Source organism: Macaca mulatta, chromosome X (genome assembly GCF_049350105.2).
Source record: "Macaca mulatta isolate MMU2019108-1 chromosome X, T2T-MMU8v2.0, whole genome shotgun sequence".
NCBI lineage: Eukaryota > Metazoa > Chordata > Mammalia > Primates > Cercopithecidae > Macaca > Macaca mulatta.
In genome coordinates, this window is record NC_133426.1 from 122,105,307 (window position 1) to 122,133,194 (window position 27,888).

General features: G+C 39.1%; 1 protein-coding gene across 5 annotated transcripts in view; it reads left to right on the plus strand.

The window, feature by feature from the left end:
- PLS3 (plastin 3) overlaps positions 1-27,888 on the plus strand; it is an 87,865-nt gene that overhangs the window by 12,091 nt on the left and 47,886 nt on the right. The window contains exon 1 of one of the 5 annotated variants that reach the window (XM_077987876.1): positions 19,593-19,784. The exons of 3 other annotated variants lie outside the window; for them this stretch is intronic. The gene's annotated coding sequence lies outside the window, so the exon portion shown is untranslated. Of the gene's footprint in view, positions 1-19,592; positions 19,785-27,888 lie in introns of those variants that run through there. One more of the 5 variants, XM_015127999.2, reaches the window with a different exon arrangement.

Genomic DNA, 27,888 nt, shown 5'->3' on the forward strand with positions numbered 1-27,888 from the left:
GCACTTTGTGGGGGCTGAGCAAGGCAGGTGGATCACCTGCGGTCAGGAGTTCGAGACCAGCCTGGCCAACATGGTGAAACCCCATCTCTACTAAAAATACAAAAATTAGCTGGGTGCAGTGGCAAGCGCAAGTAATCCCAGCTGTTTGGGAGGCTGAGCTGAGAGAATTGCTTGAACCCAGGAGGCAGAGGTTGCAGTGAGCCGAGATTGCGCCATTGCACTCCAGCCTGGGCGACAAGAGTGAGACTCTGTCTCAAAAAAAAAAGAAAGAAAAAAAAAAAGAAAAAGAAAATGAATTTAAATACAGCCTTTTTTCTCAGCATAAAATAATTTCTAAATATAAGCCTTGTGTGAACAAAGACATTCACTTATAACCCAATATAATCAAATCTAAACTAAGAACAAATCTCATTTAAACATTGTTATTTCTTTGCAATAATTATTGCATACCAAAAAAGAGCCCACTATGAGTTAATGTTACTTAAATAGAACATTGCTCAGCCTACAAATGAAGGTCAGCAGACACCAGTGTCTTGGAATAAAATAGCCCTTTGGCAAGAAAATGAGCCACACCCCATTTAGTTTTTACAAAAATAAAATTCTTTCCAGCTTTACTAAATTGTAGATGTTGCGCACAGCAAGTACTTCTGCAGTAGTTGGTTCTGCAGCTGTGGAAATATTCATGTATGCAGAAGTCCCCAAAAACATCTATTCACCATTACTTGCACATGCAGCTCTTATACTTTCTGTAGTACAGTATTCTGTTAAGTTTTATTTGACTCGTGGATAATAGCAAGCAACTACAGGTATAGCCGACACCTTAATTTCCTGCCTTGAACTTCTGGCGACAGACTTTTTTTGTTTTGTTTTTTGAGATGGAGTCTCGCTCTGTTGCCCAAACTGGAGTGCAGTGACATGATTTCGGCTCACTGCAACCTCGGCGTCCCAGGTTCAAGCAATTCTCCCACCTCAGCCTCTTAAGTAGCTGGGATCACAGGTGCATACCACCATGCTTAGCTAATTTTTGTATTTTTTAGTAGAGGTGGGTTTTCGCCGTGTTGACCAGGTTGGTCTCGAACTCCTGGCCTCAAGCAATCAGCCCACCTTGACCTCACAAAGTGTTGGTATTAGAGGCATGAGCCACCTTGCCTGGCCCATTGTCACAGAATTTAAATTGAGCAGGAATACGTAGGATTTCAAATCTGAGAGCTGTTTCATTTGGTGGAAGAGGATCAAAGCAATGTGCTATGACTGCTGTATATGGTTTTCTTCAAGAGCAGCAATAAATTTCTGCCATGTACCATGGGAAAGAGCTGTACTTTTAGGGAGAAAGGAAATAAGCCCTGAGAAAAAACCCCATTCTCCTAGTTCCTTTCACAGTTCACCTGGCACACAACGGGTCTTGATATTTATATTTGAAAGAGTGAAACATGCATGGCCATTAATGCTCCTTGCTGATAACGATTGAATTGGGAAAACCTAATCAGGAAATCAGTGATTTATGAATTACATTGCATAAAATACATAATGATGTGAGCCTATAAGAAGACTAAACAAATGGCTTTCTTAGGTTTTTTTTTTCTTTAGGTTTTAGCTATTTTCAGTGAATGATTATGAGTGAATGTTATCGATAGAGTTTTCATTGTGAGAACTGCTAAACTGTAGAGTCAAAGAGGAAATTGGGACCTATTAATATTTTGACTTTTATGCCTGCTTTATTGAGTATAATGTCATACCATCTATTTTTATAGATTTTAGTATATTCACAGATACATGCAACCATCACTAATTTTCAAACATTTTCATCACCTCAGAAAGAAACCCCATACACTTTAGCTAACACCTTCCACAGCACTCTACTCCTGCAGCCCTAAGCAACCACTAAACTATTTCCTGTCTCCATTGAGTTCCCTGTTCTGGATATTACATATAAATGGAGTCATATAATAGGTGGTATTTTGTGACTAGTTTCTTTCACTTAGCATAAGATTTTCAAGGTTCACACACCTTGTAGCAAGTATCAGTACTCTATTCCTTTTTATGGCTGGATAATATTTCATTGTATACCATATTTTGTTTATCCATTTGTCCATCGATGGGCATTTGGGGTTGTTTCTATATTATGGCTATCATAAATAATGGGACATGCAAACATTAAGTGTCTACCCATGAGTCAGCTAATGAGTTAGAGGTGATGCTGACAAGATAACATTTCATTTATTACTACTGTGCTCTTAATATAAATCCTTGCTTTGATTGAGCAGTACTGATTTTTCCATCTAAGTTTAGCTATTTTTTTCTTGTTTCCTGATGCTTATTGGCTTATCATCGACTTTTGTTCTCAATAACATTTTCCTTAGGAGTATTTATACTGGAATAATAGAAAGCCTGTAAATGCTGTATAATCATCTTTTCTAAAACTTACTGTATAATAGACATTTAGCAAAAAACAATAGACATTTTTGCTTAATCACATTTTTTGAACACTAAGGAGCAAAGGCAAACAGTATTAAGGAGTGCAGAAGTACATGATAAATGCTTTGAAATGCAATGGTTTCAATCAACCCAAAAGCATTATTGAGCACAGCTAATATATTTACTTTTAAATTTACTATTCAAGTATGAAATATATCCACATAGAACACAATTCAAAACTCATAAAGGGCCATAATGATAAGTAAATTAGCCTCTAACACTTGATATTTTTTAGAAGACATTAGTGTTTTACGTTTAGGGATTTTGACAGTAAGTTTGAGGGAGTCTTTATCTTTTGACCTTTTGGGGTGAATATGAGAATGAAGGAATGTAAAAAGATGATTAGAAGAATCACCAGGCCAGAAATGATGGCTCATGCCTATAATCCCAGCACTTTGGGAGGCCGAGGCAGGAGAATCGCTTGAGCTCAGGAGTTTGACACTAGCCTGGGCAACACAGCGAGACCTCATCTCTACTAAAAATAAAACAAAATTAGCCAGGCATGGTGGCATGCGCCTATAGTCACAGCTACTCGGAAGGCTGAGGTGGGAGGGTTGCTTGATCCGGTGATCGTGCCACTGTACTTCAGCGTGGGTGAGAGACACCCTGTCTCAGAAAAACGAATAAAATAATTGCCTGCAATTTCAGATTATTCTTTTAAGCACCCTTGACCCCAGATTCACCAGGTCAAAATAGCTAATGCCTCATAGAACTTTACTCCGTCATTATTTTCTGGATTCAACTCACAGAGAAATTTTTGGATCCAGTCTCCTTACTCTTATGGGCAGGCAGAACCTTGCAGATCCTTTAGGAAAGGCTAGGCTTCGCTGAGAAAGGTGGGCTGGAGTTCAGTCAAAAAAAAAGGTGCAACTTTCTGGAGTCCCATTTAGAACTTCTTACATATTTAGTAGGCCTTTGCTAATTATTAACAATGTGCCTGGCACACTAACATAAATAAAACAGCGTGCCATCGTTTGAAGAGCTGAGTCTAATCCACCTACTGATTTTTGCAAAGGAGGCAACTGAAGTTGGATTTTGGCTTGCCTTACCTTAGAGTGGTCCAGGACAATGGTGGAGGATCAGGTCGCCATCACTGGAGACCCAGATTGTAGTAATGGAACTGATCCATCATTCTTCTCACTATATATTTAAACTACACGTCCAGGGTCAACTTTGTTTAGTAGCAGTGCCTCTTCCCTGAATCAGTTTGTATCTACACTTAATTTCTTTCAGAGATTAACAAAATGACAAATGCTATCTCAATAAAGTTACCATGAACTCTCTGAAACTCATATCACCTATAACTAAAGCAACTTGCTTTGAGTCTGACAAGCTCTTCCTTAGCTAGTGGAAATGCATTAGCAATAGCTTTACAGTGGTAAGCTAATTTTCTAGGTCATCTTCAACCCAAAGTAGTCATATGCTGACAAAATTCCAGTCCTAAACACTGATTGTAAAGAGTTTCCTATATTGTATGTAATATATACAAAAGTTTTTGAAAATTCTAATTCCAGTATATTGAATATACACTGTAGGGTTTATCACTCTTGATTATTTTTTTAATTGAGACGGAATCTCGCTCTGTTGCCCAGGCTGGAGAGTAGTTCCATGATCTTGGCTCACTGCAACCTCTGCCTCCCGGGCTCAAGCAGTTCTCATGCCTCAGCCCCCCGAGTAGCTGGGATTACAGGTGTGTGCCACCACGTCTGGATAATTTTTGTATTTTTTGTACAGATGGGGTTTTGACATGTTGGCCAGGCTGGTCTCGAACTCCTGACCTAAAGTTATCCTCCCGCCTCGGCCTCTAAAAGTGTTGGGATTACAGGAGTAAACCACCATGCCCGGCCCACTCCTGATTTCTTCTAAACTGGATTTTATCATTCTCAGAGTCAGTCTTTCCTCTCTGTATTACTCCTTGCCTAGAAAAAAATGTCTGTTTCATTAATCTATTCATTCACTTATTCAGGTACTTACACTTATTCAGGTACTTACCGAGCAGCTTTTATATGTCAGATAATATTCTAGGCACTGGGGATTATAGCTGTCAATGAAACAGAAAAAAAATCACCATCCGTATGAAGCTTACATCCTACTAGGGGAGAGACAGAAAATAAACAATGATTTTATATATTAGATGCTAATGTGTTATGGAGAAAAAGTAAGACTAATGGAATAGGAAGTGGGAAGAAGGGTATTGCCATTTCAAAATATGTGGTCACAAGGCGTTACTGAGAGGGAGATATTTCAGGTAAGATATGAAGGAAATCAAGGAGTATCCGTGTGAATATTTGGGAGAAGTGTCACTTGAACAAGTAAAAAGTATTTCTAATAAAAGATACCTAAATCATCACACATTGATGTGTTTCAGCCCTGAAATTTTCCTTTATGACAGCTCCTTTTTATTTTGGTATTGAACAGAAAAAAATAACTTTCACTCAGATCAAACACTCTAGTGGAGTCATGCACTGACTATATATGCTAAGAATATTGTGTCAGAAGTTATGTCAAAAAAGTTTTGAAAAGATAAGGCCGGGCGCGGTGGTTCACACCTGTAATCCCAGCACTTTGGGAGGCTGAGGCGGGTGGATCATGAGATCAGGAAATCGAGACCATCCTGGCTAACATGGTGAAACCCCGTCTCTACTAAAAATACAAAAAATTAGCCGGGCTTGGTGGCAGGCACCTGTAGTCCCAGCTACTCGGGAGGCTGAGGCAGGAGAATGGCATGAATCTGGGATGCAGAGCTTGCAGACAGCAGAGATCGTGCCACTGCACAAAAAAAAAAAAAAAAAAAAAGATAAAGCAGGAATAATGTTTAAAGCAGGATATAGAATTAATACAAGTAAATGTTCTTTATTTTCCCTATTAATTTAATTATACTATATTCTGTGTTTAATTCTGAATTAGATTTTTTAATTTAACTTTTTATTTTGAGATAATTGTAGATTCACACCTACTTGTAAGAAATGGCACATAGAGATCTTGTGTGCCTTTACCCAGTTTGTTCCAGTGGTAAACTCTTAAAAAACCGTAGTACAATAGCAAAACCACAGTGTCGACACTGATACAGACAAGATGCAAATGAGTTTCATTACCAGTAGAATCCCTTTTATTGCCCTTTGATAACAACACACACCTCCTTCCTCCCCTGACCTCCATTTTTGACCCCAGGAAACCACTAATCTCTTCTCCATGTCTATAATTTTGTCATTTAAAAATAATATATAAATGGAGTGATATATAATATGTAGCCTTTGGAGATTAACTTTTCTCTGAGCATAATTTTCTAGAGATTCAACCTAAGTTGATGTTGTGTATGTCAATACCTCGTTCCTTTTCATTGTTGAATAGTACTCCATGGTGTGTATGTACCAAAGTTTATTTAACCATTCACCTATTGAAGGATATCTGGGCCATTTCCAGTTTTGTAGTTTTCGCAAGTGTTTGTATACAGGTGTTAGTGTGAACTTCAGTTTTCATTTCTCTGGGGTTAATGCCAGAAGAGTGCAATTGCTGAGTTGTATGAGAGTTGCATGTTTAATTTTATAAGAAATTGCCAGGCCGGGCGCGGTGGCTCAAGCCTGTAATCCCAGCACTTTGGGAGGCCGAGGCGGGTGGATCACGAGGTCAGGAGATCGAGACCATCCTGGCTAACATGGTGAAACCCCGTCTCTACTAAAAATACAAAAAACTAGCCGGGCGTGGTGGCGGGCGCCTGTAGTCCCAGCTACTCGGAGGCTGAGGCAGGAGAATGGCGTGAACCTGGGAGGCGGAGCTTGCAGTGAGCCGAGATCGCGCCACTGCACTCCAGCCTGGGTGACACAGCGCGAGACTCCGTCTCAAAAAAAAAAAAAAAAAAAAAAGAAATTGCCAAAGTGTTTGCCCAGAGTGACTGTACCATTTTGTGCTTCCACCAGCAATGTATGAGTGATCCAGTTTTTCCACATCCTTGATAGCCTTTGGTGGTGTCACTGTTTTTTATTTTAGCCATTCTGAGTGATAGCTCATTATAGTTTCATTTTCAGTTTCATAATAGCTAATGATGTTTAACATTTTTATGCACTTATTTTCCATCTGTTTACCCTCTTCAGTGAAATGTCTGTTCCTGTCTTTCACCTATTTTCTTTCATTTTTTGAGACAGGGTCTTGCTCTGTTGCCCAGGCTGGAGTGCAGTGGCACAATCACGGCTCACTGCAGCGTCAACATCCTAGACTCTACTCACCTTATTTTTCAGCAGTTTTAGATGTTCTAAGGCTTGTTCCTTTCTATGTTAATTTTTAGAAGAAGCTTGTCTATACAAAAACTGTTCTAGGATTTTGAGAGGAATTGAATTAATGAATTAGACTTTTGAAATTGCATATGTAATGTTAATAAAGTTAAAAATGGTAATTCTGTTAAGGAAAACAATTTAGTTCCTTACAAAGTCTAACGCTAGTTCTTATTTTCTGAAGAAATATGTATTTTTATGATTTTGAAATTATTGAATGAATATTAATTAGCAGTTTCTTTTTTTATTTTTTAAATTTTTTGTGTGGAGATAGGGTCCCACTAAGTTGCCCAGGCTGGTCTCAAACTCCTGATCTCAAGCAATCCTCCTGCCTCAGCCTCCCAAAGTCCTAGTATTGTAGGTGTGAACCACCATGCCCAGCCAGCAGTTTCCTTTCAGCCATAACATGAATGACTTTTTTAATGGACAAAATTGAAGTTTTTCAAAGTAATGACACATTTTGATTTAGGTATGTAACTGTCAAGTTCTAAATCACTAATAGGTTTTTGAATTTAAAAATTTTTGAAGGTTTACTTCTGGAATTTTTAAGACCAACCATTAGATTTATAAGGCTGTTAATAAGATTCCTAAACCTATTGTTTTGCCTTAAGGAAAGTATGGTTTACCTTTTCTATTATCCCAAACAAATTCATCTCCCCATAGAGCAAAATGGAATATGCTACTAAATAGTTGAAATTTAGGGTAATGGAGTTTGGGATATAATTCATTAATAGTAAGTCAAAAGTTTTTAAATGAAAACATTTGTGTATTCTCATGCTTTGGTCGTTGATTCTGCAAAATAAAATCTTAAATTACAAAAAGCATCTGATAAACTTCTTAATTTAAAAGAACACTCAGAAATTTACTTTCAGGTATTTAAAAAAAGAGGGAGGCTATCAAACTGATTAGGACTGAAGAAGAACTGAAGAGAACATGTCACTTTGTTGGTTTTGGGTGAGGGAAAATTGAATGAGATCATGCTTTCTTTCTGTCTTGCTTTCTGAAGATAAAGCTTTTCCACTTTTCTGTCTGCTTACTGATTCAGGGTGGTAGGCGCAAAACACAACGTTCCAGTTATATTTTCCATCCTATTTATATTTAAATTGGCTCTTTTTTGTTTAATAAAGTGTATAACTGTTGGTCTATAACATTATGAATGTGGGATTGAGTGTTTAGACTTAGCAGGAAATCGAAAATCAGAGTCCAAATGTACTACCCTAAGTACAGTAGCAGAATTACTTTTTTTTTTTTTTCTTGAGACAGAGTCTCACTGTGTGGCCCAGGCTGGAGTGCAGTGGCGCGATCTCGGCTCACTGCAAGCTCCGCCTCTCGGGTTCACGCCATTCTCCTGCCTCAGCCTCCTGGGTAGCTAGGACTACAGGCGCCCGCCACCACGCCCAGCTAATTTTTTTTGTGTGTGTGTATTTTTAGTAGAGACAGGGTTTCACCGTGTTAGCCAGGATGATCTCGATCTCCTGACCTTGTGATCCACCCGCCTCGGCCTCGCAAAGTGCTGGGATTACAGGCGTGAACCACTGCGCCCGGCCAGAACTACTTCTATAATGAAAAATTCCCTAAGTTATAGCATCTGGCTCATAGCATTATCATTACAGTGAAGTTTACCATCACTCATATTAGTGATGTGTTACTTCCCACTTACTCCTAACCCTGCTTAGGTAATGCAAAACTATAATTTAGACAGTGTGATTTAAAGAAGATACAATATAATGGTACTCATTGTAAACACATATCCAGATTTGTTTCTTCACATCTAATTTATCTGTATTTTAAAATTTATTTTGTCTAGTGAAAGACTTTTAAAAACTCATTCTCTCCAGCAGTGAATTCTCAGCTAGTGAGCCAGGACAGTTTGCCTCATCAAAAGAACTCTGCTAATTGCTTTAGCCAATTTCTGAGGTAATAATCTGGGAGAGGGAAGAGGTTGGTTACTCATGTATAGGTGACTTTTTGCTAACAGTATGATTTTTAGGAAGTGAAGACCACAAAAGCTTTTGACTTGTGGCAGAATTCATTATGATGAGACTTTAGCTGTACCAGGTAACAGATTGCCAAATAAAACACCAAACAAGCAAGATTGGTCAGTTACAATCCAGTCTGTAGTAATCTGAGCCAGCATAGTGTTGTGTTTATGGATTCGATTTCCTCCTCAAAGTCATACAATTGAGGCATCTCAGTAGAAATAAAATAAAGTTTGTAGTGAAGCTCCCATACATTGGAATGGTAAGGACATATCACTATTAATACTTTATGAGACCATGGTATTTTTGCAGCCAATCTTAAGGATAAATCTACATTGTGTTCAGGATTCTGTGTTGGGCCAGACTTAACAATGACCATTATGTGTAGAAAATAGCAACCATTGTTGCTGAATTAAACTCTTTCTGGAGATGTAAACATTTTTTTTGAAAATTAAGCTAATGGGCCAAGCGCAGTGGCTCACGCCTGAATCCCAACACTTTAGGAGGCCGACGCGGGCGGATCACTTGAGGGCAGGAGTTTGAGATCAGCCTGTCCAACATGGCGAAAGCCAGTCTCTACTAAAAACACAAAAAGATTAGCCGAGTGTGGTGGTATGCACCTGTGGTCCCAGGTATTCAGGAGGCCGAGGTGATAGGATCACCTGAGCCTGGGGGAGGTTGAGGCTGCAGTAAGCTGTGATTGCACCACGGCACTCAGCCTGGGTGACAGAGGGAGATTCTGTCTTTAAAAAAAAAAAAAAGAAAAGAAAGAAAGAAAGAAAGAAAGAAAGAAAGAAAGAAAGAAAGAAAAAAAGCGAATAAAACCTTGATGGCAACATAGCCAAAGAAATTAATCAGAGAATAGTGGTGGTCAGAAACAGAAAGTATAGTGGAATAGATGAATTACACCTGGCAAAGGAACTCTAACCTATATTATGTAAAGCTCAGGACAGTCTACTTGTCTGAAAAAGAAATACCAAAAGTATACACATGCAAAAATTTGGATTTTTCAACTGAACTATTTGTGAAAGTTTCCCTCCCACCCCAAATTCAAAAGAAGTATAAAGCAGGCCATTCATGGCAAACTCCCAATGAAATGGAATTAATTTGTATTGTGTTTTGAAAGTATATATATATGTGCTTGCAGGAATTACATGGAAGAATTATACTGACATAGAGTGGCTCTCAAAGTGAACAATGGAATCTTAAGGTCGTTTTATTAAACAGCAAGTCAACAATTTTTCTCCATGAATGTGACTCCACAATAACAGTGGAAGTCAGAAAATATTTCACACGCAAATATATCAGAAATTCTTCATGGATGTATTTAACACTTTGAAGTGATGGCAACATCTGGTAACAAGTAGAAGCCAGCGTCTTAAAAGCTATGGCTTCATGTTACTACTTCATCTGAATTAGTCATTTAAAGGGGATTTTATATGTCTTCCTAAAAACTGACAAGGTTAATCTTTAGACTAGGGCAGGCTGGCAGGAAATGCTAAAGCGGTTCTTTCTTTTGAAGGTTTTGTTATTCCTTGTGAGGTCAAAAAGTAGTTGTTTAAAGTTTGGAAAGCTAAAGCAGTGATGTTTTGACTCTTGACAGTGAGATATTTTTCTTTCTTTTTGGGGGAGGGTGTGTGTGGCAACTTTGAGGAAAAACTTGATACATTGAGAGTTCTTTATACTTTCCACTCCACTTCTTTTCTCTCAAATGAATTTATTTTCTAAAGGTGCAGAATTTAGAAATTCGTTTCAATTGCCAAATCTGAGCATGGATTTGGTGCTGTTAGAAAATGTAACCCACCATGTGTTTGGCCAGATTAGCTTTCAGGAATGATCGTATCTTATACAGTTAGCCAATGGAACAAGAGTAGATACCTTTTATCCTTATTTATCTGCTTTGCATTAAAAAGACAAATGCTGAAAGTTTATTCTTGACTATGAAATAAACCACTATAATATATGACACTGAGTTAATTCCTTTAGGATGCAATGTCTTCCACATACATCCATTTAATAAATATTTGTTGAGTGCCTACTGTATGCCAGGCACTGTTCTATAAGCTGAAAATAGATTGCTGGACAAAACAGACAAAAAATCACTGCCCTCATAGAGCTTATTACATATTAAAATGGTAGAACAATTTAAAATTATTTAATGCTATCATTAAATATCATTCAACTTTTAAAGATCTTCACTGAATGAGTTTTGAGAACTTTTGCACATACTATCTACAGCTTGAATACGAAAAAAATTGACATTTTGTTTGGAATCTAGGTCAAGAAGCTAGAAGCTGATAAGTAAAGTAAATATTTTATTCTGCAATGATCATTTTCAGTTTTCATTTATCAGTGTTATACTTAGGCCTCTTGAGGAATGTTACTAGTTTAACTTGTGGATTTCTTCTTGAGGGTGGGCTTAATTTGCATTGGGGGAGGTGGTGAAAGGACCTAGTAGCCCTGGAAATTAATGTAAAATCATGGCATTTGTAAAACTATCTTCTGTCATTTGAAAAATTATAGAATACTTAAATGTATTTAATGCTCCTTGTGGAAAATGAATATTGCTCAGTTATTTTTGCCTATGTGAGTAGTACAAGAGCTGACTCAAAGGAGATGACATGATGGTTCCTGTCCTGAAGTGAAATAAGATGATGGGTTGTGGTGGAAAAATGATGTGGTCATGCCCATATTTGCTCACATCTCTTGTTCATTTCCTTATATAGAGGGAAACTAGGGAAAGTCTCATTTCTTATTTTTTGTTTCCTTTTTTTATTTTCTTTCATACACCATTTCCCTTTCTTTTTTTCTTAAAATTGCATTATAGTGACTTCCAGTTCAATTGGCTCAAGTTGTACTTTGTAATAACATAAATACCCCTTAGAAAGGTCATAGTGGAAGCATTATACCCATTTTAGGGAATTGATTATATATATAGACACAGCCACTATGAGTCCCTTGAGGATATGAAAAGCATGTTGCAGAAATCCTCATATTTCCTGATGCCAACTAGTATAGTGCCTTTTACAGAATAGATGCTTAATCAGCGTTTATCTATTGAATAAATATGAGCCAGGAAATTTAATTTTGCTCTCCAAAATCCCAAGTCCTTTATATAAGCAGGAAGAAATTTAAAAAAAATTTTTTTTGGGCCGGGCGCGGTGGCTCAAGCCTGTAATCCCAGCACTTTGGGAGGCCGAGACGGGCGGATAACGAGGTCAGGAGATCGAGACCATCCTGGGTAACACAGTGAAACCCCGTCTCTACTAAAAATACAAAAACTTAGCCGGGCGAGGTGGCAGGCGCCTGTAGTCCCAGCTACTCGGGAGGCTGAGGCAGGAGAATGGCGTGAACCCGGGAGGCGGAGCTTGCAGTGAGCTGAGATCCGGCCACTGCACTCCAGCCTGGGTGACAGAGCGAGACTCCGTCTCAAAAAAAAAAAAAAAAATTTTTTTTGTTTGTTGGTTGGTTTGTTTGTTTTTTGAGATGGAGTCTTGCACTGTGGCCTGGGCTGGAGTGTGATGGCGCAATCTCAGCTCACTGCAAGCTCCGCCTCCCGGGTTCAAGAGATTCTCCTGCCTCAGCCGCCCAAGTAGCTGGGATTACAGGCGCCTGCCACCATGCCCAGCTAATTTTTTTTTTTTGTATTTTTGGTAGAGACGGAGTTTCACCTTGTTGGCCAGGCTGGTCTCAAACTCCTGACCTCACGATTTGCCCTCCTCAGCCACCCAAAGTGCTGGGATTACAGGCGTGAGCCACCGCACCCGGCCAAGAAAAATCTAATTTGCTGTGTATGAGTAGGATGTTAACTCATCTTGTAACATATATTTCCTTTCTTAATCTTTTAAAAAATTTATTAAAATTTTCTAAACAGGCTGGGCGCTGTGGCTCACGCCTGTAATGCCAGCACTTTGGGAGGCCGAGGCGTTCGAGACTAGCCTGGCCAACATAGTGAAACCCCGTCTCTACTAAAAATACCAAAAAAAAAAAAAGAGTTAGCCAGGTGTGGTGGCAGGCGCCTGTAATCCCAGCTACTTGGGAGGCTGAGGCAGGAGAATTGCTTGAACCCAGGAATGGGAGGTTGCAGTGAGCCAAGATTGCACCACTGCACTCCAGCCTGGGGGACAGAGTGAGACTCCATTTCCAAAAAAAAAAGTTTCTAAACAACACTGTACATGTTATGTTATGATTGTCATGATAAGGTCATGCCTTTTAGACATGAACCTGATTGAGCAAAATGTGCTTTGAAGTAGATAAGCTGTAGATTTTTGTCTCACCTGAATTGATATTAAAGAGGTGTTTTTTCTTTTAACAGTTCAAAAGTACAGAACTCAGGTTAAAACCTAGATATGTAATTTTGTTAATTTTATTTTCAGTTTGAAAATTCTTGTTAAAACCTGCATACTTTATAGGTTTGCTGTCTCTAAAATTAGATGGCTCCTTCATAAATATTACTGAATAAAGCATCAGTTTTCAAAAAGTGTGGCGCATGGGCCCATGGGAGTTAAAATTACTTTCATGATAAAACTAAATTGTTATTTGCTTTTTCACTATGTTAACATTTGCACTGATGATGCAAAAGCAGTAGTGGGTAAAGCTGTTGAATCAAGATAGTGGCCCCACACTGTAGTAATAGCCATTGTGTTCCTCAGCACCATACCATCACCTTTAGAAAAAAATCTTATACGTTTCATTTACAAATGTACTTGATGACGCAGGAAAAAATAATTTTATTAAATCTCAATTCTCAGGTATGCATCTTTTTTAATACTGTGTGTGATGAGATGAGACGTACCCATAAAGTATTTCTGCTGCATATGGATATATGATGATTGTCTTGAGGGAAAGTACTTGTGCAGCTGTCTGAGTTGTGAGCTAAACTAGCTGCCTTTTAAGAAATAGAAAACCAGGCTGGGTGCGGTGGCTCACACCTGTAATCCTAGCCTTTTGGGAGGCCGAGGCGGGCGGATCAGAGGTCAGGAGATAGAGGCCATCCTGGCTAACATGGTGAAACCCCGTCTCCACTAAAAATACAAAAAATTAGCCTGGCGTGGTGGCAGGCGCCTGTAGTCCCAGCTACCCAGGAGGCTGAGGCAGGAGAATGGCGTAAACCCGGGAGGCGGAGCTTGCAGTGAGCCGAGAGCGCACCACTGCACTCCAGCCTGGGCGACAGAGCAAGACTCCGTCTCAAAAAAAAAAAAAAAAAAAGGACAACCATTTTTACTTTGAAAGATTAAATTAACTGATTATTCAAACCCAAGTATCTAACAGATACTTTATTTTTTAAAAAAATGAACCAAGTGTGCCTATCACTGCAAGGGAAACAACTGAGAGTATTTGTTGCCAATGCTAAAATTAGAACTTTCAAGCAAAATTCAAAATTTTGAGAACTTGCATTAGTCACCATTTTATCCGATCAATACTTAGGCTTTTCTAATGAAATCGACAGTATAATTAATGAAAATGATTTGTTAGTTTGTATAATGAAGTGTGTCAGCATTTGGAAGACCCGCATAACTTAATGAAACAATATTTTTCCAAATGACTAATGCATAATGTTACAAAATCAAGCATGGGTAAAAGGCCCATTCTGAGTGCAAGACAGACCAATAGATTTTGAAAAAATCATTGATATTGTATCAGACTCTACATTGCAACCAACCTTTGAGAAACTACCACTTCTCGAGTTTTGGTGTAGTATTGAAGAATATCTGTAAGTATCTAGAAAGCCTCTTAAAATATTTCTTTTTTTTTTTTACAACAGTTTATCTGTAGGATGCCAGATGTTCTTCATACACTGGAACCAAAACTGGCATTGCAAAAGATTGAATGCAGAAGCAGATATGAAAACCCAGCTTTCTTGTACTAGGTTAAATATTAAAGCGATTTGTAGCAATGTAAACAATGCCACTCTTCTCACTACACTTTTTTTGAAAATATAGTTATTTTTCATTAAAAAGCTTATGTTAACATGTAGTGGGCTTATTCTTATTTTTAAACAAATAAATATCTTAAAAGTTTCGTAGTTGCAATTTTTGATGTGACAGATACACTGATAGATCTAACCCATGTGTCACCAAGCTCTTTGGGATCCTCAGATCCTGAGGCCAAGAAGTTTAGGAACTACTGAGTTGGGTTTTTGGTTGTTGTTGTTTATCCCCTTATCCCTTTGCCCCAGCCCTCCACTTTTCTCCTATTCTCCTCTCCTTTCTTTTCTTTCTTAAGTGAGAGAGAGACCCTCAGTATAGAAAATTGTAGAGCATGTGAGTTATTCCTTTGTATGTTTTTATTAGCTATGAACTGAACATGTATGACATTTAAATTCATTCCTTTCCCCATGTGTAGTTCGATGTATTTTGACCTTTTCTTTATTTATTTTAAAATTTTGATTACTTAGTTACACAAATAAAGAGCTAGTAAATACTATCAGGGAGACAGCCCTTGGAATATTGGATTTTATATTTTCTTTTGCGACAGTCTTGCTCTGTCGCCCAGGCTGGAGTGCAATGGCAAGATCACAGCTCACCTACAGGGCTCAAGCTATCCTCCTACCTCAGCCTGCCAAGTAGCTGGGACTACAGGTGACAGCCACCAAGCCCAGCTAATTTTTTTGTATTATTTTTGTAAAGACAGGGTTTTGCCATGTTGCCCAGGCTGCTCTCGAACTCCTGGGCTAAAGTGATCCACCCACCTCTGCCTCCCAAGGTGCTGGGATTACAAGCACAAGCCACCACGCCTGGCCAGAATATTGAAATTAAGATATATTCTAACTTATTTTTCCCAAAATATGAAAAAAAAGTTACATAAATGACTTGATTATTAAAACTGACACATCCATGCAACAAGTTTATATACCTAACGCTGTGCCTGGTATGAATTTCCTAAACTTTCCAATATTGTCCCAAAATTACAGTAGTAGTTTCTTGAATGTAAACTTGTTGCCTGTTTTATATGTTAGATCCCTTTGCTTCTATGCTTCACTCACTATGTTTGTTTGTTCGCTTTGTTTTTATAAGTCATGAAGATGGAAAAAAAACTGTTTCATGAAAGGAAAATAGATGAGTGTTGTTGAGGTGTGTCATTAAGCACAGGGGGAGAGGCCTCCAATGTACGTGTCACACATGGAAAGTATACCTAGTACTGGGTGTGGTGGAGAGCAGGACGTCTGCATGAAAGTTTTAAGAGACTTTTAAAAATACTATGCCTGGCTGTTGTGTTACAGCTACATATTCCACTGATACTTATGTGAAACTCCTATAACTTTTTGGGGTGTGCCTCTTTTCTCCACCCTGGGGTGGGAGTGTGTCCACAAGTCCATGTGTGAGAACTCTTAACTTTCTGTTTGTTTTTTGAGATAGAGGCTCATTCTGTGGCCCAGGCTGGAGTGCAGTGGTGCAATCTCTGCTCACTGCAATCTCTGCCTCTGGGGTTCAAGCTGTTCTCCTGCCTCAGCCTCTCGAGTAGCTGGGACTACAAGCACACGACACCACATCTGGCTTTTTTGTATTTTTGGTAGAGACGGGGTTTCACCATGTTGGCCAGGCTGGTCTCAAACTCCTGACCTCAGGTGATCCGCCCATCTCAGCCTCCCAAAGTGCTGGGATTACAGGCCTGAGCCACCGTACCCGGCCCGGCCTGAACTCTTAAAGCCCAGCCTGAACTCTTAACTTTATGGTTTCTGTTTGTAACATCTAGAGAGAATGAGAGTGAGAATTTGGTTTCCATCGGCTTTCCTTAGCATTCATTTTGATGAATTTGGGATGCAATTTAAAAGCTGTTTTCATTCTGCGGCTGTTGATGGGAATGTAGAATTTATTACAGAACCCTTGCCACCATCTTGCATTCCCAAACCAGTATTCATTACCCATAGTAAAAACCGAGATCCTGTTCACATACGTGCACATACACAGACACGCTCCCCACCGCCCCCTTCACGCACACACCCACACACACCTCAGATGGTGAGTGAGATAGAAGTTTACAAAATGGGTCACATGCTAAAACTTGTTAAATTAGTGATGTGGTAGAACTGTCTTTTAGCCTGGGTGCGATTGTTCACACCTGTAATCCCAGCACTTTGGGAGGCCAAGATGGGTGGATCACCTGAGGTCAGGAGTTCTGGACCAGCGTGGCCAACATGGTGAAACCCGTCTCTACTAAAAATGCAAAAGTTAGCTGGGCATGGTGGCAGGTGCCTGTAATCCCAGGTACTCGGGAGACTGAGACAGGAGAATAGCTAGAACCCAGGAGGCGGCGGTTGCAGTGAGCTGAGATCGTACCACTGCACTCCAACCCGGGTGACAGAGCGAGACTCCATCTCAAAAAAAAAAAAGAAAAGAAAAGAAACAAAAAACTGGCGGGGCAATCCCAGCACTTTGGGAGACTGAGGCAGGCAGATCACGAGGTCAGGAGATCGAGACCATTCTGGTTAACACGGTGAAACCCCATCTCTACTAAAAATACAAAAAAATTAGCTGGGCGTGGTGGTGGGCACCTGTAGTGCCAGCTACTCCGGAGGCTGAGGCAGGAGAATGACATGAACCCAGGAGGCGGAGCTTGCAGTGAGCCGCGATCCCGCCACTAAGACTCCGTTTCAAAAAAAAAAAAAAAAACCAAAACTGTCTCTATGTCCTACACCTAGCATTTACTAAGTAGAAGATATGCTCTTTTGAAGGGCATATCGACTCCTAGAACTTTAACTACAATGTTTTGCAGTAGAAATAGATGCTATTATATTAAGGTGAAGTGACTTTAGAATTAGTAACTCAGTGTTGACAGATCACACTGATCGAAGATTAGCCTTGGAGTTTGGAAAGCTGGAGAGCATAAATATTCCAGATGACCAGGAAAGGAAAAGTCAGAGAAACAGTTTTTAAGTAGCACTGTTATAATGACCTGTAAAACTTGAAACGAGAGAAAGCTGTTTTCTAAAATGAAGAATTACATATTTAAAACATTAGTTTCCTCAGTGATACTGCTACATATCTGAAAAGGGTGGTTACGTAGCATTTGGGACAGACCCATCTCAGTGGTTTGAGGCAACAGGTGTGGCTGAAGAAAAGGTAAGGCTGGGGAAAACCCAATATTTCTGGTCTAAACTGATACTGTCTTCTTACTTGAGGCAGTTGCCTGTGCCCCGGTTTTCTCTGTCTGAAAAATGAATGATAACACATACTCTTCAAAGTAGCTCAAAATGCTTGGTAGTTACCTACTATTCCCTGATAGGACACAGGCAGATAGTTCTATGCTTAGAAATGGAGAATTTGATACTCAGAAAAGTTGAAGAAGCTTCATTCACATAGTGAGTCAGCAACAAGGACAGATGGAAAAACATGTCCTCTGACTCCTGCCATTATATTCCTTCTCTTCTGCATTGTGTTGCCTTTTGATATTTCATGAAGGTTTTGTGATTGGTGAAATAAATTAAAGCACTTCCATGAAGGACACAAAATGTGACCCAGTGTCTGCTGATGGTGGTTAGTGATGAAGACAGGGGAACACTGTCTGCCTCATAATGGGGACGATCCAGTGAGGGCTCCTTTTCACAGGTGATCACACTGTGAGTCACCTCCTTATGCTGAGAGTTCAGTATGCTATTATAAAATACTTTATTGTATATTATTTATGAAGGACTAGAGTATCTATTGTCTTTCTTTCATTCTCATGAGGTAGAATAGAGCCGCAGATGGCATTATGCATGCTTTATCCGAGACAGATGATAATAATATCTGCCACTTACTGAGTACCTTGCTGGACTCAAACACTCTTACATATTTATATCTTCCCATTAGGTCATCATGTGGACCTTGTGAAATATGTGGAATAGCTCCATTGTTATAGATATGAACCCGGGGCTCAGAGAAGCTAAGTAATTTGTTCAGGGTCACACAGACTTACAGGTCTGTCAGACTCCTAAGACCCTGATGCTTTCATTGTGCTGCATTTCCTTTCAAATTATTAACTTGCCCTATGTCAGTACAGAAATGGCCTCCTCAGCCTAGCCCAGTGCTCCAACTGATTGTTCTCTCTCATAAAAGGCACTCACAACTAACCAGTTGCTTAATTTAGCAACTCACTGATTAGATTGCTAGACCAGTTAAAGGCAAATTTCAATAATGAGAGCAGTTATCACATATCTAGTACTTACCATGCGCCAGACTCTGATCTAAATTTATGACACATATTAAATCATTTAAGCCTTACAACCATGTATAAAATAGTGAACTGTGATATGATGGAGTTGCTCTTATCTTCATCCCGGGATGAGAAAATAGAGGCAGAAGAGTTTTAAGCAATTTGCATGGTTGATAAAGTGTGGAGCCAGGATTTGAACCCAATCTGGCTCTAGACCTCTTTACTACGGCTCTCAGTTAGAAAAGTGTTCAGTTCAGCAAGTGTTGATTTAGTTCCTGTGTGCTATGCCAGCAGAAAATATAGTTCCTGCACAGAAGAGCTTACATTTTTGACATAAATCAAAATGTATATACTTGAAATAAATGCTACACCACCTTAGCATATGGGGTGTAAATGTTGTATATGGATGAAAATGAATAATAGAGACTGTAAGTGAGTGGCCTGAGAGTTAATTTGCCTTCGCAAGTAATGTTCTTGACTATGGACGAGTGACTTGGGCACTGGGGAGAAGCTGTTCCATGTGTTCTAAAATAAGCAGGTTACTTGGCTACTGTTCAAACTCTAAATAGGTATATGGGTTGTAGCTATTTGACCTGAACTAACTTTAAATTCCCCTGAGTCCTTGTATGATTTTGGAAAAAAAAGAAGAAGAAGAAAGAAAACTTTTCTCTTTAAATGCTGCGTTTAAGTTAGAATTTATTAAATTCTCGGCAAAATACTGCCAGGCTGACAGGAAGGGGATTCGTAAGTATTGTATCATTCTTTTGTCAGGGTGTTCTCTTTTTCTAGCAGGAAGTGTTGTGACTTGCTCTCTAAAGTTGCAATTGTAAGAAGAATGTTGGGTTTCCAGATTGCTTTTCTGGGCGTGGGAGAAGGTTCTGTCTATCAGTGCTGCGAGAAAGGAAAGAACCAAGTTTGCTCTCAGCGGGTAACTATTTTAATACTATTTTGACAGGCTCTAACTTTCAGATTACTAAATCTAAATTTAAATACTAAATGATTAAGCAGAAATTTACTTTAAAAAGCTTGAAATTCCTGTTGCTTATTTGTGTAGTTAAGCATTTGGAGTCACTTTAAAAAATATTATTTACTCAACTAGAATAAAATTTTTGTTAAGAGAAAATTTTGAAGTTTAGATTCTAACCTGTTCTGTGTGTATTCTGTATTTGTCTTTATTTAGAGATTGTTTAGGGAGTTTATACTTTTTAAAAATGGGTTTTGAAGTCCTAATTATATAGCTCTATTTATCAAGTTAAGTATCTAAAACACTAAATAATAGAAATTATTGTCTATATTTGTGGTGGGGAGGAATTTCAAATGCCTTTGATCCCAGTTAAATGGTTTTTCAAAATTACGTAAAATGGAGATTGAGGTGGCTGTCATGACAGAACATGTCATGATTAAATTAGTATTCTACTCTTCCTAAGTGGGTTAAATCAAACAGTTGTCTTAATGTTTATAATTTGCAAAATAATAAAAATCACTGGTGATTAAATTTTGATGGTATTGGTACTTGGTAGCAATAGTGATTTCTGGTGCTCGGATACATCAGGATTTTCCATCAAATGGTTGTCATATAAGTTTAATTTCCCCATATTTCCAGCAAAGGGAAGTATAGCTAGTTATATAGTCAATCCTCACTCTGAGTTGAATCACCTCTTGGACTGGTTGTACTTAGTATACGCATATGAAGTAAAAAGTGAAGTATGAAACAAAACAAACCAGTTTTTTCAATTAACAAGTGCTGTATTTGCTAACATATAAGCAAGGTATATAACACTGTAGGAGGCATTTTCAGTGACTTGCCGATAGCTTTCTGCGTAGTGTATATAGTGATTTGAGTTGTAGGTCACAATATTTTATGGCATTTTTATTTTAAATTGAAAGGAAGCATGATAACTAGTCTGATCTTGCCTAGTGTCTCTCTCTCTCTCCCTCTCTCTCTCTTCTCTCTCTCTCTCTCTGTCTTTCACACACGCACACACCCCACACACATATCCCTGAAAGTTGCCCTTGGCTTCACTCCAACATATGTTAATTTTCATAAGAAAGGAAACTGGAAATACTTCTTAGGCATGAACATTAATGAATTTCATTAGCAGCAGATTTATTTTACCATAAATTATTCAGATTTTTGGGGTAGATGTAAAAGTTTACTTAGGAGGTATGGAAGACATTAGACCTTTTAAAAGAAAAGTGGGCTATTTCAATCTAAGAAGTTAGTTAATGTACCTTAGCTTTCTGAAGCTAGGGGAGGGAGAGCTGTTTTTTTGTTGTGCCTTTGGGTTTGAAATAGTATTCTTCATCCCAGGAAAAGGGGCTTTTAGACCATAATTAAGACTTGCATTAAATAGCTGCAAAATTCTTGCCTGAGAAACATTTAAATGATGTCTTTAATCTGACCACATTGAATTGAATATTTCTATTATTAGAAAAAGCTATGTATTAATTTATTTTTAAATAGCCATTGCTTTCAGATCTTATCTTTGTTTATTAAGCATAAAAAAAGGAAAGGAAACTTTTACCTAAAATGGAGGTATTTGATATTCCTCCAGGAAATGACACAGGATTGGGCACCCTTTGGGGGTTAAGTGACTCATAGATATTGGACTGAAAACAAAACAAAACAAAAAATCAATTAGAATCTAGCTAATCATCAATTATAGCACAGAATAGAGGTATTTCCAGAAAAAAGAACTCATTTCTTAATAGCTATGTAGGGATGAAATCACAGGATTTCTGAGATTTGCTTTAAAGTAATTCAGGGAAGAGAGACAGATAGGGAAGGAGGGAGGGAGAAGAAAGGACAGGAAGAGAGAATAGATGAACCAAGCAAATGTGGAGAAATCTGGATAAATGTAGAATCTGTGATGGGTTTATGGGTGTTTTTTGTGCTATTTTTTCTTGTATATATTGAAAATATTGACAATAAAAATGTTAGTAGACCTTTAGTTTTGGGCAATTTGTATTTCTTTACTTCCTTTCTCTCTCTCCCTCTCTCTCACTCTCTCTTTCTCTCTCTCTTTCTTTTCCTTCTGATGGAGTCTCACTCTGTTGCCCAGGCTGGAGTGCAGTGACTTGATCTTGGCTCACTGCAACCTCTACCTCCCAAGTTCCAGCAGTTCTCCTGCCTCAGCCTCCCATGTAGCTGGGATTACAGGCGCCCACCACCACGCCCAGCTAATTTTTTTATTTTTAGTAGAGACGAGGTTTCACCATATTGGCCAGGCTGGTCTTTAACTCCTTATATTTACTTCTAAATGTTAACTTTTATCTATAAATTGCAGGCTTGTCAAAACATGATGTACGCATGATGTGTATGACTGTAAAGGTTAAATGTGCTGCTTGAATGCCGAAATGATTGAAAGTGAAAACTGCTTCTGAAAAGATTTATTTCTGTCTGATTTTCAGCTAAATTCAAAGGACAGGTCACAAACATCTTGAAGAGTCTTGTAGTATCTTGAAGTATTGAACAAGGGTAGTTAAGGCATGATAACAGGCCAATTGGATGTGAAGAATGTGAGGACGTTATTGATCTTGACTATTTTGTTCATAGCTTTCTCCAATAGAGTATGTGTTTTTAAAACCACGTGAGAGGACTATATAGCCTGCATGATGTGTAGGTCTGCGCACTTTCCCTACTCACCTCCATGGAAGTTTATTTATTGAACAAACATTTGGTAGGTGCTTGTTGTGAACCAAGATACAAAGTCAAATAAGATACCAACCGTGCTTTCAAGGAGCTCACAGGCTCATGGAGGAGATAGAGAAAGAAATAGATGTAATCACACTGAAAGCTGAAAAGGGCTATAGGAATATGGGGAAGGGGAGGAACTGGTTAGCAACTATGACCCTATGATGCATCGCCTTTAAAATAATACAAGACTGGGCGCAGTGGTTCATGCCTGTAATCCCAACGTTTGGGAAGGCCTAGGTGGGCAGATCACTTGAGGTCAGTAGTTCGTGACAAGCCTGACCCACATGGTGAAACCCTGTCTTTCCTAAAAGTACAAAAATTAGCCAGATGCGGTGGTGCATGCTTGTAATGCTAGCTACTGCGAAAGCTGAGGCAGGAGAATCGCTTGAACCCGGGAGGTGGAGGTTGCAGTGAGCTGAGATAGAGCCACTGCACTCCAGCCTGGGCGACAGAGCAAGACTCTGTCCCAAAATAATAATAATAATATAAAAAGCCTGGGCGCAGTGGCTCACGCCTGTATTCCCAGCACTTAAGGAAGCTGAGGCGGGTGGATCACCTGAGGTCAAGACTTCGAGACCAGCCTGATCAACATGGTGAAATCCCGTCTCTAGTAAAACTACAAAAACTAGCCAGGCATGGTGGTGGGGGCCTGTAATCCCAGCTACCTGAGAGGCTGAGGCAGGAGAATCAATTGAACCCAAGAGGTGGAGGTTGCTGTGAGCCGAGATCATGCCATTGCACTCCAGCCTGGGCGACAGAGCAAGACTCTGTCTCAAAGCTAATAATAGTAATATAATGTAATATAATATAATACAAACAGAAAATTGAAGATGGCTTAATTGGTTGTGGGTATTACAGTGGTAGAAGAGGGCTAAAATGGCTTAGTCTAACCCCATGCATGACTTTGCAAATAACTCTTCTGCTCTCATCTCTCTTCCGCACCCTTCTTAATAAACCTTTATATGTTTCTTATGCATCCACAGGGGTTATTGGAGCAGTGTACGTGCAGAACAGAGCCATCTCTTCACATTAAAGAGTAGACTGATGTTTAAGTCTCCTTAAAGGTTTTAGATATATCCAAGGCCAAATTATAGTTATAGGTAGGCAGCTACTTGGAGTCGGATAAAGGGTAGAATTAGCCTTCAGTCACAGAGCCTCTAAAGTTCATTTCTCAATTGATTTGGAATTTGAAGCATATTTTGTCATGGAAATAGTAGTAAGGTTTTTCATGTTACTTTACAAGTATCCCTGAAATTTTATATTATGTTATCTGACATGATACGGTTTTGTTCTATGATCTTTTATTTTCATTGCCTTCTATGTGAATTGTAGAAGCACAGTTGCTAAATATATCCAAATTTATGTTCCATGAGCCAGTTACTTTATTCTGTAGTTCCTGATACTATACAATCTAATCAGTGTATATAATAATGCCTCATGAGAAAATACTGTCAATTTTATTTGGGGTACCTAATGATGTCCTCTGTTTAGTTGTACCATTTGCAGCTGAAATATTAAGTAGAATGAACAGAAGAGCTAGACCTGAAAAAAAACTTTCCGAAGTAAAGTCTGCTATACGTGGTGATTATTTCTTTCATAGATGTTTGCTCGCCACATTGACTATAAGAAGCAATTTTTGGCTGGGCATGGTGGCTCATACCTGTAACCTCAGCACTTTTGGAGGCCAAAGCGGACAAATCACTTGAGCCCAGGAGATCAAGACCAACCTGGACAACATGGCAAAACCCCATCTCTCCAAAAAATACAAAAATTAGCTGGGTGTGGTAGTGCATGCCTCAAATCCCAGTTACTCAGGGGGCTAATGTGGGAAGACTTCTTGAGCCCAGGAGTTGTAGGCTTCAGTTATCATGACACTGCACTCCAGCCTGGGTGACACGGTGAGATTCTATCTAAAAAAAAGAAGCAGCAGCAATTTTTAATAATGCTGATGTGCTAGAATCAATGCACTGTAAAACACTCTACCACTTTTCCTTCTGCTTCAACCTTTCCTAAACTTTAAGGACTAGGAACCTATGACACATGTGAGAGCATTTAGGTTTTGACTCCCTTATTTTGACTTTCAGAGCAACAAGTCATTAAATAAAAATTATGTATATAGCCTCTTACGCGTTTACAATTAGTCCTTTACCAAGATTCCTTGAAAGTTTTCTAAAATGAGTCAAGCAAAATTCCAAGCAAAATTCCAAGCCGCTTGTTCTTGAGAAAAATCTTGAAGGAAAAAAATATTAAAATGAAAAGTAAATCACATAGATAACTTGAGTGTTTGTTTTATATTAAGACTAAGTTATTGGCACTGATATAATGGGAGGGGTCATTCACAATACTTAGCATTCAGGAGGCTGAAATTAAGCAGTATTAATACAGAGAAGCAGAAGCCTGTCATATATAGGAGTGAATGTGTCAGGAAAAAGTAAGCATTTGTGTGCTTTTTTTCAGAATGTTGCCTGTTTTATGATCAGTGCCAATTTAACACCAATGTTTTAAATAAATAACTTTCAGAACTCTGTATAGTCTTTACTGAACTAATTGTCTATATTCTGTATGTTTTATACAATTAAAGTTTTGGTTATTTTAGTTCAAGGCTTAAGTGAATCCCTTATCCTTTTAAGTAATGAAAACAAGTTAGTATTAGCTGGAGGGGGTTACTATCTGCATTTTCTGGCAACTGTTCTTATTTCTCGATATCATGGTCATATTTGTTAGTAGCTTTTTAAGTTATTTTCCAAAGGCTATACTGGGCATTGTACCTTCTCTCTGCAAAGCAATGCGTAGTCTCTTTATTTTTGTTTTTCTGGGAAGAGTAGTTAATTGGCTGTGCACTGCAGCTCAAGCCTGTAACACCAGCACTTTAGGAGGCTGAGGCAGGAGGATCACTTGAGCCCTGGAGTTTTAGACCAGCTTGGCAACATAGTGAAATCCTGTCCCTACAAAAATAAATAAACAAATAAATAAATAAAATTTAAAAATTAGCCAAGTATGGTGGTGCATGCTTGTGGTCCTAGCTACTGGGGATGGGAGGTGCTAAAGCAGGAGGATCACTTGAGGCCAGGAGTTGGAGGCTGCAGTGATCATGCCACTGCACTGCAGCAATCATGCCACTGCACTGCAGCCTGGACAACTCAGCAAACCTCTATCTCAAAAAGAAAAACAAAAAAAAGGAAAGAGGGAAAAAATAGTTAATTACCTTTCTTCCAACACGTTCTTTTGCTTTCTTTTTTTTTTTTTTTTTTTCCAGCTATGCTTGGAGAAACACATTTTTTTTTTTTTGAGGCGGAGTCTCGCTGTGTCGCCCAGGCTGGAGTGCAGTGGTCCGATCTCGGCTCACTGCAGCCTCCACCTCCTGGGTTCAAGCAATTCTCCTGCCTCAGCCCCCTGAGTAGCTGGGACTACAGGAGCGTGCAGCCACGCTCGGCTAATTTTTGTATTTTTAGTAGAGACGGGGCTTCACCATGTTGGCCAGGATGGTCTTGATCTCTGACCTTGTGATCTGCCTGCCTCGGCCTCGCAAAGTGCTGAGATTACGGGCATGAGTCACTGCGCCTGGCCGAGAAATACATCTTTTTAATTGTGCTTCACAACTTTGTGTCCTGGGCACAGTCAACGACTATTCCAGGCACTTGTTTATTCCCTAATACAATTTAGGGAATGAAGTTATGGAACTCTACGGACCTCTCAACTTTCAAATTCTCATTGCCGTGATCACTGGGTATTGGGAATACTGGGAATTTTCACTACCTTCTAAACATTGCAATTGGTTGGAGTATTTTATTTATTTTTTATTTTTTATGTATTAATTTTTTTTTTTTTTTTTAGAGGCAGGCAACCATAGCTCACTGCAGCCTCAAACTCCTGGGTTTAAGTGATCCTTCTGCCCCAGCCTTCCTAGTAGCTAGGACTACAGGCTCAGGCCACCATGCCAGCTGATTTAACATTTTTTTTCTTTTTTTTTTTTTTTTTAGAGAAGGAGTCTTGCTATGTTGTACAGGTTGGTCCCGAACTCCTGACCTCAAGCAACTCTCCCACTTCTGCCTCCCAAAGCACTGGGATTATAGGCATGAGCCACCACCCTCAGCCTCAGTTGGTGTATTTTTTAAGCCATGCCTATGTAACCAACATCCAGCAGTGGGGGTAAAAGGTGAAGTTTAGACTGTTCTCCAGAAACAAACAATCTTGAAATGAGACTTGCAGAGCAAAGAATTACACAAGTTTTTGTGTGCTATTCGTGAAAGAAGGGTTCTGTTTTACTGAGGAAGATTGTTCTCTTTGACCAAGTTTAAGAATGTGTAAAGAAGGTAGATAAACTGAACCAAGTAGGACAATGGAAGTCCCAGCTAGACTGTCCTCATATCTACTTATGTAACTATAGAGAGAAGTCTATACTTAAATTTCTAAATTTTGTGGCAAGATTCTAAATTCTATGGGAGTTGAAGTGAAAGATCAGTGGGAGATGGAGTCATTGGGAAACATGCTTTGGGAGAGGATGAGGCTTCTGAACCTTGCTTGAAGGGTGAGTAGAATTTGGATAGAGAGAGAGGAAAAATAGAGGAAGGTATTCTAACCTTGAGAAGCAGATAGAGAGACAGGAAGTTTTTAATGGGAGACAGAAAAAGCAGAAGAGACCAGGATAAAACAAAAGGTACTGATAGAGGAGAATCCAGGACCAGCTGTAATAGAAGAAACACAGTTCCGTGAGAGTACTGGGAAGATAAATTTTATCTTGGGTGCGGACAATCTGAAGATACTTCCTGAAATATGCTTTTGAAGTGTCTAGATAGATGGGTGAAGAGCATTCCACTGGAGAGACCCAGTGGTCTCTCCAGGGAGTGGAAGAAGTGGGAAAATACATGGCTTGTTTGGGGAATAAGGTCTCTTGAGAGTGTTGGGTTCAAGGGTGTAGTCCATATAATGGGAAGTAACATTGGAAAGATGGGCAGACATTAGCAAGAAGTCAAGTCAGAAAAGTATAGGGGCTTGAATGCTGTACTAAAAAGGGACTTTCTTTTGTATGGAATGTTTATAAGGTCTACTCTTCAGGAGGTTAGCAGTGTAAAGATTGCACTGGAGGAAGACAGAACAGCAGGCAGATCTGATAAAAAGCTTTTGGAGTAGGCCAGACATGAGGTGATAAACAGATACAATGAAAGAATCTCAGAGATTGCAAGGCAAGAATCCAGAGGGATTGGAGGTTGACTGATCCTCCCTTTGTTTTTTATGGTCAAACTGCAGTCTGGAGACAGAGGAAAGTGGGAAAGTTGAAAATGAGACCTGATTTGGCAGGAGAAAGAGTTAGGAAAAACAGGGAAAATAATGTGGC